This window comes from Homalodisca vitripennis, chromosome X (assembly GCF_021130785.1).
Source record: "Homalodisca vitripennis isolate AUS2020 chromosome X, UT_GWSS_2.1, whole genome shotgun sequence".
Lineage (NCBI taxonomy): Eukaryota > Metazoa > Arthropoda > Insecta > Hemiptera > Cicadellidae > Homalodisca > Homalodisca vitripennis.
In genome coordinates this window covers 57,339,273-57,354,137 of record NC_060215.1, presented here as the reverse complement: position 1 = coordinate 57,354,137, position 14,865 = coordinate 57,339,273, and positions in this window count along the sequence as shown.

Genomic DNA, 14,865 nt, shown 5'->3' with positions numbered 1-14,865 from the left:
TTCAAAAGGTCCCTTTTTGATTTGATAAATCTCAGCATTTATTTGGTTTTGAAGTCTTTTACATGAATATTTTTTACGTACGGTACATTGAATCCTATATAAAAGTTTTGATTAAACACGTTTCTAAAAATAACTCATTGTTTACTTTTAGCATTTAATCATTTATAGCCTTTTCATACATTTTCCGCATTTTAGTAATGTTAAGTTCGCTAAGCAGATATTGGCATTTTTTTTTTTTGTAAAGGCTGGAAAGATTTACAAAGGAATGCTGCCTTACAAAGTTTTATATTGCTTATTTTTTCTCACTTTGCTTTGGAAGATGATGGATTTTACTAACCTTTTTCCTGGAAGACATCTTCATTTAGCTGACAACACTATTACAAGTTGTAGAATAGGGTGGATACTGGGAATAGATGTTATTTTTGTGGTGTAGAGAGAGCTCAGAATGTCTAAATTCACTATTGGCAGTTAGGGATTTGAGGAAATCCTTTTGGTCGATGCCTGAAATAGAAAAGCTTATATAACCTATGCCAGACAGTAAGCAAAATATGATTGAAACAATAATAGTAAATTACATATAAATGGCACCTAAGTATTCAAATATGCAGTATTTTTAAACTAAATATTTATCATTAAATACAAATCTAAATCTAGTTGAACCTTGTATAACTCAAAAGATAACATTCTAGACTTTCACTTTATTATATACATTAGTTTTAGGCTAGCTTTAGGTAACAAGCAAATAGTTAACCTTAAAAACTGCTCCAAAACTTCTAAAATGGCTTGTCTACTGAATAAACACTGTGGCCAGAGCTAAAGTTAAAACTCATTTTGTATGTGAACAATCAGAACAAAATCTAGACTTAAATTGTTAAGTTAATGTTTACACTTACGTCGTCTTCTTTGCTACATTCATCTTCTAAGTTTGGGAGTTAGCTTTTCTCATTCTAGACTTATTTATTTGGAGTTTCAATAAAAACTTCCTCGTTATTTAGGTTATTAACTCAATGTTTGTGTTTCCTAAGATAGATTAAACGACAACAAATCTAAAATGAATCATTAGAGAAGCATACAATTATCATAACCTGTATTATAAGGTAAATCAATTATATGTAAAGAAACATATCTTTATTACAACATTAATTGATCAGTATAGCCAACTGAACATTATTAATTTCTGTATTATTTGTATTGAGATTTAACTAATGTTATGTTATATTAAAAACTGCTTCTAAACTCAAAACACATAGCAGACAAAAGAACTATTCATTACAACAATCTCAGATTTCATATTTTGTATATAATTGGCCTTACCATTGGGCTACTCATTTGTTTTAAGAGCATCCTTTTTTATACTTAAATACTTTTTTATACTCTTTTAACTAAGTTAATTTTTTTAGTTCCCTTTTTATGAACGTCATGCATAAAATATTAAGTTTGCAATACTGAAAACTCCGAAATAGCCACAATTTGCAGGGTCATTTCAATTTTATTTTTAATGCCTTTGTTTTTATATCACTAAGCCCTCTAAAATTATGTCTTAAAATGACCTTTGCTTGCATTGTGGATTTCCACTCATGGAAACCTAAGTGGAACTGAGAAAGTTAAGTCACTGATAATATAAACGATTATTTGTCAGATTATATTGATGTGCACTTTTTACATTCAAATTGTTAAAAATTGAGTCATCTCAATGAACTTTTCATGTATATATTTTGATTTAAGTTTCACTCAAATTAAATTTATACACATATTCTCTTATGAAACACAAAGGTCCACTGGATATTTAGCTATAAAATGCAATATTTTATAATTTAAGAATATGATTAGTTAATCTAAACATTTAGTTCAAAAGCAATCAATTGAATATTACACTTTTATAGGAAATTAAACGGGAGAGATAATATTGATAAAACAAACAAAAGATACTCTTACATTGGAGACTAAAAGACCAAGCATATCAAGTTATTTTCTCAGGATGAGGTGATTTATCTTATGATAGTGTTTTCTGATATGTAACAAATTTATTGTACATATCAGTTCCAAATTTTCTAATTTCCCAGAGTGTAAGAATCATGAGGAATTTAACTAATGACACTGTTAAAGTTAAAATGTAAAGGCAAAATGCAAACAAATACAGACTGCATTAGTTATAAATACAAATACCGCATAGTTCCTAATGTTTTGAGAAAAAAAATAAGTGTACAAATTATTTTGAAAACATCAGGTAGGTATAATTCTCTGTGTTTATCATGCACACAAGAGTTATCAGGACGTGTAGTATCCGATAAACAGTCCTTGTAGCAATTTCCTGATAATTTTAATAATTTGTGTTAAATATTAAACACATGTATCGAATAATGTTATATTATTTTTACCACCCTTCAAAGCACTCTTTAATTGAAAGATGTTCTAATCCAAGATATTATCCTCGATCATTATTTACAAAACAAACCTCTATTAATTTATATCATTACTACATTCTCTCAATAATTAGTATAAATGTGTAGCAGATTAGGAAACTACTGTTTGATATGTATACTGGTACCTTAACAGGATTTAAACTCATTCTCATTCTTAATGTTCAATTCCTGTGTTATACTTGAGATCTTTAATTTGGCGAGCCAGTGTTGTAAAGTTCAATTTAACAAGTTGTTAAATAAACTACTCAGCTGTTAAATACACTACAGCTAAAAGGCACTAAATTTAGTTGCTCTAATTTTTGTTATTACTAGGTTTATATTTTTGGAATTAAAGTGATAATGATAATTTATCAATATTTCCATCTTGTTCCATTATTGTTTCTTTCAAGTAAATGATTGTGTTGCTGTAAACCGTTGTAGGATTTCAGCTAAGCCTTATATTATATATGCAAAACAATGATGCAATATTTACAATAACATTTACTTGTTTGAAAAGACAGAACCAACTGTTTATGAGGAAGAGTTGGATACACCAAAGCCACATTTAACTGTTCAATCATGATCATGTATATATGAAACTGTGTGCCTAATGCTGGTGTGGCTTTGCTGTTTTCATTACTCCGCTGTTTCCTCATATTTATATTTATTATGAATGTTTGTATATTAGTATTTTTTTTATAATTATGCTTATAGTTATGTTTGTAATGGTTGAGAAGTAGTGTGGAAGACTGCAAGACACTGCCAGATACTGTTGGTGGAACAATAACTTTACTGATGGATGCAGTTAAAATATATGTTTATTAACAAATACATTTTTTACATTTCAAGTTTTTAATTATATTTATTTTAAATGATGTTTTTGTCAGGATTGACGTGAACCCAACAACGATAATGTACAGAGTTGGTAATGTTATTCCTTACTTTAACAACAATTGTTCATACCAGTTAATAATGCAGTAAATGCAAATTTCTTAATGAAACAACGAACATTTGAATGTGTTGTTGGAAATTAATTTCAATAATTACGACATGTAGTAAAATGATGTTAAAAGCACTTATTTGTTTGATTCTTTCATTGTCTAACATATGTTAAGTTTGACAGTGTTATTGACCATCAGTAAAGTTGAAATAATTCATGCATTTTATTAAAACACAAGAATATTAAAATATTAACTGCACTACACTAATGTATGTACGAACATCTATTTTAAAATGTATATCTATTTTGGATGTTGTGAGTCGAGGTTAAAATGGGAGACCATAATCAGATTAAAGGCATTTAGAGAAAAGATATCAGATAACTTACCAAGCTGAAATGAGATTTTCATTGTAGCTGTGTTGGCAAATTTAATTTGTTTTTTCAGAAATTGCTTGGGTCTAGCAATTTAATTTTGTAAATATAGTGTGTCTAAGAGTAACTTGTCTACATTTAATTACATTTACCAACTGTTGTAAAAGTAGAATAGAATAATATTCATAGGATCAGGTGGAAGTTAGGGTTCTGTCTCACTTGACTAAATATCTACCCTTGGCAGGGGAGGGGGGGGGGGTTTAAATAGGCAACTTTTTATAATAGTAACATCTAAAAACTGTTCAGTCTAGAAACAGCCACACCAATAGTTTCTTGAACTGTTCTACCAATGATTTTATAACTGTATTACATTACACCATTAAAAATATCCAAAGATACAGTTAGGATATTTTTTTGTTGGGTGGACATTCAGGTTTAAAACTTTCAAATTTCACTTAGTAGCTTACCTAAAAAGAATATAGTGACATTGCGTATATGTCCTCAAAAGTATTACATTAATAATAGGGGCTGTCAAAATTGATTATTTTAGTTTGTTCTTATTGTTTTGCATGATTTTATAAAATATTTTAATTAAAAAGAGAATAGGATCAGACTGTTTGAACATTGTTGAACAACTTATACATTACTTGAATTGTAAATATCCAATTAATTATAGAATGATGGGAACTTATTATTTTACAAAATAGGTTGTGACAGGCATAGTCAGAATTGATAAAAGATTTTATCTAGAATTTACCGTAGAATTTTACGTAGATAAATTTACGTGAATTTATCTAGTAGTTGCTTTTATACAGGTAATCAACTGCCTTTTAGTTATTTTTATCCTGCCTGCTGTTTAACATTCTTGTTCATATTTCCAAACAATAGTGACATATTGTCATTTATCTAACTTTCACCTGGATTATCACTAGTATATCTTCGTTAAACCTTAGCCTTTCTTATCCAATCCTTTTTATGAACCTGTCAGCTTCACTGAAGATTTTCCACATCAGTTTGAGTGTTATCCGATTCTCTTCTCTTAAACTTCCTAAAATGCCTAGAAGTTTCTGTTTGTCAGTTTAAATTGTTTAGCTAGTAACTTGTAAATAATGTAAATTACAAGATATAAGCTGCATTGTTTCAAATAGTTTATTCATAATGCTTACTTATTATATCTAATGGAGTGTAAGGTGTGGAACGTTTTCTGTATATACTGTATGTAATCAGATGACGTTTTGGCAACAGTTAAACAAATGTAAACTCATTTTATTGATTAACATTTTTTTATTACTAGGCAAATATCTTCATAATAGCTCATTAAAAAGTAACTGCTTGATTTTAGAATAAAATTGTTATCAATCCTTTGTAGAATAATTTATTTTGCTTTATAAAAATAAGTATGCTGAAGTATATCAATTTAATTTTGTATTGTCCTGTGAGAAAGACGATACATTTAAACTGTGCTCAAAGGCTTAAAGCAAAATATTTTAACTAAGAATTATCATGTTTAGTATTGATTTTTAAAATTTGTTGTTTCTTGTGTGTTTGTATTTTTGAATATATTGTTTTATCTACCTTAAATTAGCTTTAAGCATATTTTTTTATTACAAAAATAACTGCTATAATAAAATAAATAACCTTTCAATTATTAATCACAAAAAGTATATATTTCCAATTAAAAGTGTGGTCTGCTTAAAACTGCATACTTGCTTAAACAATCTGAAGTTATATTGGATATATTTATGATATATATTATAGCTGAAGTAGTGGCTCATATTATGTCATTTCGGTACTGGGTCCTTTCCCATCCCTCAACTCATCCATTTTGACCAATGTAAGTTTTGTAATTCTGTAATTGATAATCAAAACTAACCTTTGAAGTAGATCAGCTCATGTCATTTCTGTGTTTATCCAAGAGAATCAAGTTTTGTTTTACCTTTGGTAAATTGTGTATTTTTAAAATTCTTATTTATTTTATCAGTAATTGGTAACATTACATCATTTTGGGATTATTCAATATTTTGAGGTGGTGAATAATTTTCATCTCGTGTTTCTCAAATACATTTTTGGAATGGCAAGAATTGGAGATCGTCTTTCTCAGAGGAACTTTATTAGACACTTAATCGGCAATTCGTTTTTAAAAAGTTACCTTTTTGTTTAATACGTACAAGTTAATTTTTACAGTTTTCACCACACTCTAGTACTTATAATAGTCTGTGAGAACAGATTAGAATAGAGCAGCGTCGTCTTTATCTATGAAATGTTGCTGTTGACATAATGGATAAAAATGATATAAAGTATAAATATTTTTTTAGAACTACGATAGTTAAAATTTGTTTTTAGAATTTTATATCTTTATATAGTAGTGTGTACTATGTAGATATTTTTTACCAGTAAATCATAAACTAGAAAAGGACCGGTATGTGTTTTAATGTTTAACTTATTACAAAATGAATTGAAAATGTGTTGTCAAATAAGTGTGTTAGCCTAAATCTAATAAAATGTTATAAGGCTGAGTATTTCCTGATTAACCGTGTTTTTATTTTAACACAAGTCATATATTAAATTGTGGTATGAAATTCCACATGATTACATGATTCTGCACTAGTCATGTAAAATGAGATTTATTTATTTTACTGTAAAATATGGATTCTTTTAAAAGATTTTAATTACAATACATTTTTAGAGAGATGTATGGTTGTCATCTTTATGCTATTACAAAGTGATAAATCTCTGCACCTGATTACATAGCATGAGTTCATTATTTGAGTTGTGATCAAGACTTTCTATTATTCCCATAATGTTGAAATCTGTAAGAGCTTGCAGGGAAAGACAGAAGGGGTCATAAACCCTTATAGTATGGTTGTAAAATGGGTCACCTGATCTTATTTCTCTTCTTGAGTCATAACCTACTTTATTATGAAGTTAACAGATTTTTTTCAGACATTTGCCATTATTGGGTATAGAAAAAAGTAGGAAGACATTGTACCTGATGTGAAGTGTTGTTTCTGGTGTTACCTTCACTACTTTATTAATTTGCAGAATAAATTTAAAATAATAATCTCGAAACGTAGTGTTACTGTTTTCTTGTTTCACTGAACGATGGCAAATGTCCGGAAAAATCCTGTTTCCTTCAATTATGTGTAATTAACATTTTATATTATTAATCAATTATTAATAATGTAAACCATTTTCTTTGATATTTTATCATCACCTGTCAATAAAATAAATACTGTACACTTTTTAAATGATAATGTTAATTTCAATCATTATTATTACTTACAAAGTTATAAATGCGTTAAACTAACCCCATATTAAATAACACTCAAATATTTAAATATAAATTATTCTTAAGTAAATTACCATGAAATAGTAAATATGTAAACTATATTGTTTTACCCAAACTCTGTCATTGACTTGCTCATATAGTATTAAAACTTCTGTTTGTGCACTAAACTAGAAGCTTCCATAAATTTATCATTCATGTGGGGTGCAGACAAGTTTTAATATTTGGAAATTAAAATCAACATTTATTGTATAACTGATTTTTTATAAAAGATAATCATAAAAGTAATAGCAAATAGAAGCAAGTTTTCTGGAACTCAGTAGAGAACTATAACTATCTAGAAATCTTTACTTCTGGCTCTTGAGATACAAGATGTCCTAACCATATGTTGTTGGTTTCTTCTTTGTAGTGTGTTTTCTGGAAAGTTCCAGACAGCTTCCACATTACATATATCTTGAATCTGTTTCAATATGTTTGTTTAGCTGTACTTGCCATCCCTTTCAAGTATATTGGGTACAACAGTTTTGTTTGTTTTGGGATCTGAGGTACCTCAGGCAATGAAATTTGTTTATATTGTTTATTGAGTTCAATTTATGAGCTAGATACACTTCATGGTTGGATTTCAGTAATAATAATATTTTATTGTCATTATGTAGAAGCGTTGACAAAGTCATTTATACGTCAAAAAGATAAGAGTCAAAACAATGTTCTAATATAATGTCTCACCTAGATCTAGCTATATTCCTGGTCTACTCAATGTCTTGCCTGAGCTGTTAAAAACCTCTTGCGATGTAAACATACCTTTGTGAGCTACTGTCCTCTGCTGTCTAAGACAATATTTTCACATTAATGTTCAGTACAAGAAAGTCTTATAATATTGATAATAATCCTTGTTTTTAAACATAACTTTCTCCCTCTGTAAACATAACAATTTACAAGGAACCAAGTGCTGCCGACTTCTTGATATCTAGTCCAAAACTGCAAGTGTCCAAGTATAGCTCTCAGTTCTACAGGACAGGAGGATATCATGGCTTATTATGCTGACACAAGATAACATTTCAAGCTTTTTAACAGAATTTCTTTGCTTCATTTTAGGTTTTAAAGCAAGTAAAGAGTATGTTACAATTAAATTGATTTTAATCCTTTTACATGGTTGTTTTAGCATGATCTATATAACGTGACTTGTAACAAAGCTTACTGGTAATAAAAGTTAAGCTCATCACTAGTTATATGGACATCAAACCATATAATTGGGTCAAAAGTCAGCACGTCTATACATCAGCAGTGGCTTAGCACTGGAGATATCAGGATATATACCCCCTCAAAACGTTGAGAAAAGGAAAATTTATTTTAAGAACAGTGAAACGCCAATGGGCCACACTAATAAATCAGCTAAAAAGTTGAAAAATAAGGTACCCTAAAAATTATACTTCATTAGTAGTGATAAGTAACTATTTTGTTAGTAAATAGATAGCACCTAATTCTAAATAACCCAACCATATCAGTTGGGCCCTGGTCAATTGAGAGTCGATTTAAATTATCAAGCCTCCACTTTGAAGTTAAAACTCATGCTCATCACAATGCTATCGTGTAAAATTTCAACAAAAGTTGCACTCTCGTTTCGTAGTGCTCAAGATCACATTTGCAACTCATTATAATATTATGTTATCGTAATCAACAATAAAAATACTTTAACACTATGAAAAATATCTTAATTTAAGAATTGACAATAAATATTTTTGTGTCATCTTCCAGAAAATTGTTGAACTTTAATATTATACTAAAGAATTGGTATCGCATAGTAATTGAATCCATTTAAGCTTTGTAGGAAACCCCTAAGCAATGATACTTAAATCCATGCTAATCAATATTTACTTGCATGTCATATTACTTTGATAAAGTTAATACACCATGTGTGTTTTGGTGAATTATTTAAATTCTATTAACTTATCTGTTGGAGCAAAAACAATTTAAGTTGATACCAAGAATGAGAACACATATCTTCAGGTAGACCACTGGGTGTTGAGTCACTGTGTTTGGCGATTGCAGAGGATGGTAATAATTTACTGATTTCCATGCATCTCTTATTTACTGTATTATTACATATATGTATTATTTTATTTGTTTTACATTTTATTATGTAAAACTCACGTTAGGATGATACTACAAGGATATTTAATTTTATTGTTTATTAATGTTTCATGATGCCGTGTATAAGTATTAACCTGTTAACATTAACTGTTGCTAACTGAAATTTCAAAGTTTTTTTTAATTTCTACATTGTGAAAGGAGTAACTTAATGATCCTTGTATTTTTTCAGTTTGAGATACAGATTAAAAAGTTAATATCTAATGTATATGGTATATTAATGATTAATGTTATCTAAACTAAATATTGTGTGCTTCATAATTTAGAATGGAAGAATATGGGCAACTGCAAATATGAACATATATTTTCATAATTAATTTCATTACAATAAAAACCTATTTTAAAAATTGTTTTAAAACAAAACTGAGTTTTAATATTTCAGATGATTTTTAGGAGTTTACACAAGGGAGTATAATTAAAAAAATAATTCTGGTTCATATAAATATTACTTTTGTACTATGTATCTTTAACTCAAAATTTATTTGAGATTTAAATATTTTCTAAGCGTTATCATTGTGTGACTACTAACATCTAAATGATAACAGCCTAATATTTTATCTTATCTATCTGTGCACTGTGAAAATATGAACTGTTCATCAGAAAATAAGTAGTAGCAAATACATCAATATTTGCAACAATTAATTTGAATTTACACATCTAAGGTGTAAAACCCAAAATTTAAATCGGGATGAATTTTAAGATATTTTATGGAAAAGTCCATGATTTTAAGTTATGTAACCATGAAACATACATTAGGTTTAAATAAGATTCTCAAATTATTATAAAATTTAAATAAAGCCTTTGAGTGACAGTTTTAATCTGTAGGGAATAATCATACAATATGACGTCAAAAAAGCAGGAAATCATTTGACGGGTTGAAGATTTTACATTGAATTTAAAGAGTAGTTTGCAGAATCTATGGAGTTCCTAAATATTTTTGGGATTTTTATTTTAAACAAAGTAGGTGTCTTGGGCAAGTTTAATTTTTAGTTTGTGGGAAAATACAATATTTATTTTTTAATTTTATCCAAAATAATTGTTCTCCTATTGAATATTGAAATTTGATCATATATATATGTACAAATAAATTTTATGTTCATGATAAAAAATGAGCTATGAAAATCTATGAGCAAGTATATGCAAAGATAAAAAACATAACCAAAAATGTTACAAATCATTGTACTTGTAATTTAATGTCTTCATCTTACTTCAGATTGCACTAACATTAATAGTTGAGTTTCTTTTTATTTAATTTTGACTGTTGATAAGCAAGCATGTTTATTAGAGTGTAGTTGTATTGTTTATTGTGTGAATTCTGGTGTAAGTTTTTGTTATATGCACTTAGAACTGATTTTTTTAGAATAAAAACACCATTGTAGTTGTTAAGATTTGTTTTATATATATTCTTTGGTTGTACCGGTTTGTTAATTTATATTGTTAGAGCTCTGTAGTGTATTCCAATGAGATTTATTTTTCTTTATTGTTAGGTTGTAAAAAATCTGAGTAGAAAGGTCACCTGTACTCTAAATCAGCCCAAAATCTAAAAGTATAATAGAAGTCTCTAAAAGATGAATAGAAGCATTTAAATAATGATGCACTAATATTATGGCGTTGGGCTCCCCTAAACTAAATAATTTAAAAAATTATATTAATAGGAAATGAACCTGATTCAATTTGGATATCATACTTTATAACATGCTAAATTAATATAATTGTGTACTAACAAGTTATGTAATGGCCTGTATTACTGCTTCAGTGAGAATGTTACATGACAAGTTGAAACTTAGTTGCTGCAATCACTTGACAATAAATACTGCTCAAGGAGGAAAGTTATGGAACAAGGTGAAGCCAAGTTCAGTAATCACTCGACAATAAGAACTGCTCAAAGAGGAAAGTTGCACAACAAGGTGAAGCCAAGTTGCTGCAATCACTTCACAATAGGTACTTCTGAAGGAGGAATGTTACACAACAAGGTGAAGCCTAGTTGTGTTATTATTTGACAATAAATAAATACTACTCGAGGAGGAAAGTTGTGTAACAAGTTGAAACCAAGTTCAGTAATCACCTCGACAATAAGTACCACTCACGGGGAAAATTTCGCAGCAAGGTGAAGCCAAGTTTAGTAATAGCTCAACAAAAAGGTTAATGTATTTTTATATATAGTACTTTATTTTAGAATGTTTTAAAAACAAGGCTCCCTTTTATTTTTATTTTTGTTTAAAATGGTGGAGATTATGTTAACAAGGTACATATTTAGTGTGTTCATTATTGATTAGTTTACAAGCAGAAACAAATATGTATCAACTAACAACTGATAATTTGTTAACTATTGAACTGTTGTTTTATCAGATTAAATTTGTTTGATACCATGTTTAACCTCCACATCCAACACTGCTCACTCTGGACAATAAAAAAATTGCTCTCTGTAACTTATGGACTTATTCCGCACTGGTACAGTAATGAAGGTTTGATGAGATCGAGAGATTTAACAAGTGGAGCCTTTACTTCCCTCTACACAATATTTTAGAGGCTGTACCATCCATTTGGAAACAATTATCATGTGGTAAATCAGCATTTTTCTATTATCATAAGACAGGTAGAGCTTTCTATCAACCTTAACCTAGTAAAATCAATCTCATATTTATCTAATAGTAGTAATAGATGCAAGTCTCTTTAAGTATTTGGTTTAGTATGAAGACCAGGGCCCTTTATTATTAATTAGCATGATGCAAATAGTTTGTTTTATTTTATTTTTTGAACTTTTCAGAGAACTGTTCATATTAAAAAGTTATTGACCTTCAATGTATTGTATCATTTTAAATACCCTTTGATCTAATTATGGAGTATGTGAGCAAGCAGGTGATTAATGTGGTGTCATATTTAGGACTTTAATAACAATCTTCTTTAAAAAATTGTTAAATAAATTAAAAACTAAATTAAACCTTGTCTTTTTAAGTGATAATTGAATGAATCATTTAATATTTTGAATCTGTGATTATATAAATGTCATATTTAGTGAAATCTTGTCTATCTGAATTAATTGGGACTGGCAGAGCTGAGGACAAATAAAAATCAAGATAAACAGTAACTACAGTAAAAATGCAATACATTATAGATAGTAAGAAATTGATTTATTATAAATATAAGAATAACAGAAAGTCAATTTTTTATTTCATTTTACAGAAATTAACTATAGAGAAAACCAATAAAATTACAACCAAAAACATTGTTTACGGCTTTATGAAAAACTCAATTAGTGTCTTTTGTTTAACATAAACACTACACTGCCTCTCCCTAAAAACTGCTTCCTGGAAGTAAAATCAGATATATATAATTTTAAATTTACATATTTTAATTGCGTATGTAATGAATTTGTAACATTAAATAAGCCCCATTAAAAATTCTTTATATGTCAATAATAATCATTATGTTTTTATGTGTTCATTGTTTTGTTTGATTTGTAAAAGACATAATTGATACATGTGAAAATAATACATCTCAATTATAGTTTTATTTGTTTATAGTGGTACAAATGAATATGTACTAATACAACACAATTTTGATAAAGTATTATACAATAAAAAGACAATAAAAAAAATGGCTTACAGTATATTTGCTCTAAACATAGAGGGAGGTTAATATTTAGGGTTTGTTAAAGGTAACTCTACAAAGATCTTATTAAACTATTTTTGCGTGTCTGTTTCTTGTTTGGTAATAATTCATTAAGCTTCATTTTCATCCTTGATAGAGAAACACATTATCTGAGGAAATCTTCTGTCTAATTCACCAATTAATTCAATTTCTTAACATCCTTTCTAGTTGATTTATTAGTCTTATTTTGTGCAGGTTTAGTCTCAAATTTCCATACCATATTAAAAAGATATACGAGGTGTGTTAGAAAAGTAATGAGATTGGTAACACTGCGGGAGATCTGGCAACGTTGTGTCTACCGGCTGACGCTAAACCTGTTTATTTATCCCTTCCACTTCCTCAGTCCGAGTTACAACTCCGTACAGTTAACACATTAGTTTTGACAGCGCCATTAGTAAAGTTGTGTTTTAATTGTGCGTCACAGAAATGGAGCATCGAAATTTAGAGCAACGTTGTGCAATAAAGTTTTGTGCTAAACTTGGTGAATCCGCGAGTGTGACTTTTGAAAAGTTGAAACAGGTCTATGGGAAACAGTGCTTATCGAGAGCACAAGTTTTCCGCTGGCACAAATCATTTTTGGAAGGCCGAGAACACGTTGAAGATGAACCTCGCTCAGGGAGACCTTTGACTTCAAGAACGGACGAAAACATGGATCGTGTGAGGGCGCTTGTGAGATCAGACCGTCGTTTTAACAATAAAGATGATCAGTGAACAGCTAAATTTAAACACTTTCACCGTGCATCAAATTGTGACAGATGATTTGAACATGCGAAAGGTTTGTGCCAAATTGGTGCCGAAAAATCTCACAACTGAACAGAAGGACAATCGAAAAAATGTGTGCGTTGATCTTCTTGAGAGGATTGCTAATGACCAAGAATTCTTCAATTGTGTGATCACTGGTGATGAATCCTGGATATTTGAGTACGATCCTGAAACAAAGCGGCAAAGTAAAGAATGGCACACTTCGTCATCTCCTCGGCCGAAGAAATGTCGAATGAGCAAATCAAAGATCAAGACCATGCTAATTTGTTTTTTTTGACAGGAAAGGTATCGTACACAAAGAATTTGTTCCACCAGGACAAACTGTCAACCAAGTGTTTTTTATAAAAGTGTCCTTGAAAATTTGAGGAAAAGAGTGATCCGTGTGAGACCGGAAATTGCAGACAAGTGGATGCTTCATCATGACAATGCTCCATGTCACACGGCCATTTCCATCTGTGAATTTTTGAACTCAAAACGCATTACTGTTGTTCCTCAACCCCCCTATTCACCTGATTTAAGTCCTTGTGACTTTTTCCTCTTCACGAAATTGAAACATGTCCTAAAAGGACGTCATTTTGGAACTCTGGAGAACATTCAAAAGACTGTGACCGACCAGTTAAAAGCCATACCAATTGAAGACTTCCAGCGCTGCTACCAAGAGTGGGAACGACGACTCCGCCGATGTATAGCTGCCCAAGGAAACTACTTTGAAGGGGATAACATTGTTGTTTGAAAATAATAAAAACTTTGGTTAGTATGAAATCAGTCTCATTATTTTTCTAACACACCTCGTAGCTATTCTGTGAGACAGGTTTGATAAGTCTGTGAAAAGTCAAAGCAATATCAATGGTTGCAGGTATTGAGGTTATAAGTGCAATACTATTTATTGGAGGAATCATTTTAGTATTTCTTATAATGGATGGAATAATTTTGGGTTTTAAATAATAAATATTACTTTCTTAACCCTAGAACTGGCAATGGTGTCACTCTGTACTGGCGGCTCTATTTTAACAGCCTCGCAGATGTTTCTTATAATGTATCACATTTCATAACTGTTAGTCCAAATATAAACTATTATATGTCAATGTATTCACAACTATATGGAGAGCATTATAATAACAATATCTTATTGTTTCCACGGAAACATATTTTTATTTTTTTTACAAAATGTAAGAAAAATGTTTTTTGGAAATTTTTTTTGTAAATATTCCGTTGTGTAACTGCTTAGCAATAAGCTTTACATCAAAACCGTAAATGTATAACTTATTCGAAATTTTGTCCTGATTCCAAAAATATATAATTAT